The sequence below is a fragment of the Coenobita brevimanus genome, chromosome 103, assembly GCF_032717465.1.
Source record: "Coenobita brevimanus isolate Jiangsu-jjx chromosome 103, ASM3271746v2, whole genome shotgun sequence".
In the NCBI taxonomy this organism is placed as follows: domain Eukaryota; kingdom Metazoa; phylum Arthropoda; class Malacostraca; order Decapoda; family Coenobitidae; genus Coenobita; species Coenobita brevimanus.
Window position 1 is genome coordinate 2,680,831 of NC_137056.1, and position 3,218 is coordinate 2,684,048.

The 3,218-nt window shown below is 44.1% G+C and overlaps 1 non-coding gene across 1 annotated transcript; it reads right to left on the reverse strand.

The window, feature by feature from the left end:
• Positions 1 to 2,797: 2,797 nt before the first annotated feature.
• LOC145415833 (5S ribosomal RNA) lies at positions 2,798 to 2,916 on the reverse strand. Its single transcript, XR_013900140.1, has one exon. It is a non-coding gene; the product is annotated as a 5S ribosomal RNA (ribosomal RNA).
• Positions 2,917 to 3,218: the final 302 nt, after the last annotated feature.

The following is a 3,218-nucleotide window of genomic DNA, read 5'->3' on the forward strand; positions in this document are numbered from 1 at the left end:
AGATGGAGAGTCGTCAGCAGTATATAAACTCATTTCGTCTGGCAGTAATATCATCATCATCATCATCATCATCATCATCAAGTCTATTGTTGAATATCTCCCTCAGGCTGTATATATTTTCTGTTTGTTGTTTCACTAAGATACATTGCATCTGTGAATCTAAATGAACACCCGACAGATTCATTTAATGCCACTAAAATCTCTTAGTCTATCTCCTAAGTAATGTAAGAAGTGATATCAGTGAGAATGGAGAGTAAGCGATCGTTTCCTGCACAAAGATGGCGGAGGGGAGAGAGAGAGAGAGGCGAACTTCTCTCCCTCTCGATTCTGTCTCTCACGCCCTCGTCATCCTCTCTAGCAAGCCTCCATGATCGCAAAGATAGATTCAGTATTCTCATTATACAAGGAAACTCATATTTAGCCGTACTGACCGTTGAGAGAGAGAGAGAGAGAGAGAGAGAGAGAGAGAGAGAGACGGCAGGTGTTTCTCGGCGAATTGTCACGTAAGCCTAGAATCTTAACTGTTCTCTTGGGTAATACAGGTGATTTAAAGGTAAGTACTAGTTTCAGAGGAAGGGCAAGTGGATAGTAAAAAACCCAAATGGTAATTCTGTATCCCAATGAAGACATTATAAAATAAAATAAGGATACATTCACTCGCATTCCACTCCTCTTCCCCCTTCCCTCACCTCTCCCTCCGTCCCGCGCGATGGCCAGACGAAGCTCCGAACTGTGAATCATGGCAGCGAGACTGAGGTAGTTTGCGTTTTGTCTAAGTATCAGAAGTGGAATTAGAGTGCTATTTTATTTTCTGCTTTACATGTGTCATTTATCTTTATGTATTTCGTTACTTATTATTCCTCAGTGATGTTTTGTGAGGCCTGTGTGCAAGTGGAGTCTCTTTTCCCAGTTTCGTTTTGCCCAGACTAACAGACGAAGCTTCGAAACACTGGACCAGGAGGCGAGGAGAACAGCTTCCCAGCCATTTTGCCTCTCGCTTCGGTAGTGTCTGGACGTGGCGATGTTGGTGCTTCCCCCTCCTCCACTATTTTTACTTGGAACTGAAATAGGGACGTGGATTGTTACTTGGACGGTTGCGTGTCGTAGTGGGGAGGAAAATTGGGACTTCAGAAGATGGGTAGACTGGCTGGATAACCCCCGTGTGGTCGATACGCATTCATCTCAGCCTTCGTCGTCGTCTTTGCTGTTCAGAATATCGGGACGGGATCAAGAAAATTTTGACTTATATATACATCGTAGGGGAAATTACCAGGTGAGTATTTTTTGAAGTTATTGGTTATTTGTGTGTGTGTGTTTGTGTGATTTAAATTGCTTGGTAGGTCACCACGTGGTCTCCCGTACCCAACGCCCTCCCGCTCTTATCCCCGTCCCCCCCTCCACTTCCCCCTGCATCCCTCCCTCCCTCCCTCCCTCGTCTCCTCCCATCCCCCCTACCCCCACTCCTCTCTTCCCGTCCTCCCTCCCCCTTTCCTCTTCCAACCATTGCGCCCTCCCTTCCTCTTCACCCCCCCCACCATCACTCCCTCCCTCCCTTACCTACCCTAGCCCATCCGGCCGTCCCTCACTCGCACTCCTTCCCGCACCCCTACCCCTTCCCCCTCCATCTCCCTCTCCCCACCGTTGCCCCCTCTCCTCCCCCTTCTCCTCCGCTCCTCTCACTTCTTCCCCCTCCCCTCCCGTCCCTCCCCGTCCATCTTACATCCGAATTCGAGTTCCGTGCCGGTCAGACTCATGGACATAGTTTGTTTCTCCTTATCCCTCTTCACCCAGCAGCGTAATTAGGAACCTGGGTATAACATCGACTAGTTGGGGTTATGTTCTAAGGGAAAATTGGGACTTGGTTCGTGCAGTTGATGGGTATTGTAATTAAGCTTTATTATATTCTTTACGTATCTCTTTCTTTATTCATTTCAATGCGTACAGTTTTATTCATTTACTCCTTCCATTTTCTATATATTGCCAGACGCATTAATACCGTAAGGGGTGGCCACAAACAAATCGCCTCCATGTCGCCCTGTCCCCCGCCATTTCATTGCCCTGCTTCCAGCTAACCCCTTCCCCCCCTCTCTCATATACCTCTCCACTCCATCCCTCCATCTCATCCTTGGCCTCCCCCTTCCTCTCCCCCCCTCCACCTCATACTCTCCTCGTCAGTCTTTCACACTCCATTTTACATTCTTTATTCATTCGCCATTCGTTACTCCCTCATTCGTTTATTATATTCATCCATTATTCATCCTCATCAGTTCCCTTTATTTCTTAAGTCATTCATTTCTCCATTCATTCATTCATTCATATACGCATCCGTTCGTTTCATATATTTCTTCATTCACTGAATTATTCTTTCCTTTTTAATAATCGGTTTGTGATCTGTATTCTTCACTTTTGCGACTTCTTTCTCCATTCATCCAGTCTTACTATTCATTCCTACATTCCTTCAATTCATTCATTATTTTTTCCTTTTTTTTTTTTTTTTATAACTCCCATTTCTTCATTGATTTCATCCATGTCCATAGTCATTTTCATTCCTCCAGTTTCATTCATTTATACACCAATTTCTTTAATAATAGTTATTATTATTGTTATTATTTTAATAATGTTGAGGGTAATGTTGATTGTGATTATGGCGATAATAATAATAATAATAATAATACAATAATTCATTCATTCATTGCCAGACGCCATGTATCCCAAACGGGGTGGCCAAGGGCTTAGAGTTAATTGTTTTACAGGGAGGGGCACTAATCCTCCACCAACCCCACTTGACACGTAGGGATGCCAACAGCATCTGGTGTTCCCAGGCGGTCACCCATCCAAGTACTAACCAGACCCAACGTTGCTTAACTTCACTGATCGGACAGGAAGCGGTGTACTCAACGTGGTATGGCCGTTGGCAATAATACAATAATAATTTTAATAATGATGAGGGTAATGTTGATTGTGATGATAATGTTGATAATAATAATAATAATAATAATATAATCTATCTGTCCGTTTCTCTCTCTCTCTCTCTCTCTCTCTCTCTCTCTCTCTCTCTCTCTCTCTCTCTCTCTCTCTCTCTATCAATTGTCAGACGCCTCAACCCTTAATGGGTGGCCACAAACAAATGGCCTCCATGTCGCCCTGTCCAACGCCATAATAATAATAATAATAATAATGATAATAATAATACTTCCCCACCGTCCACATCCTTGATA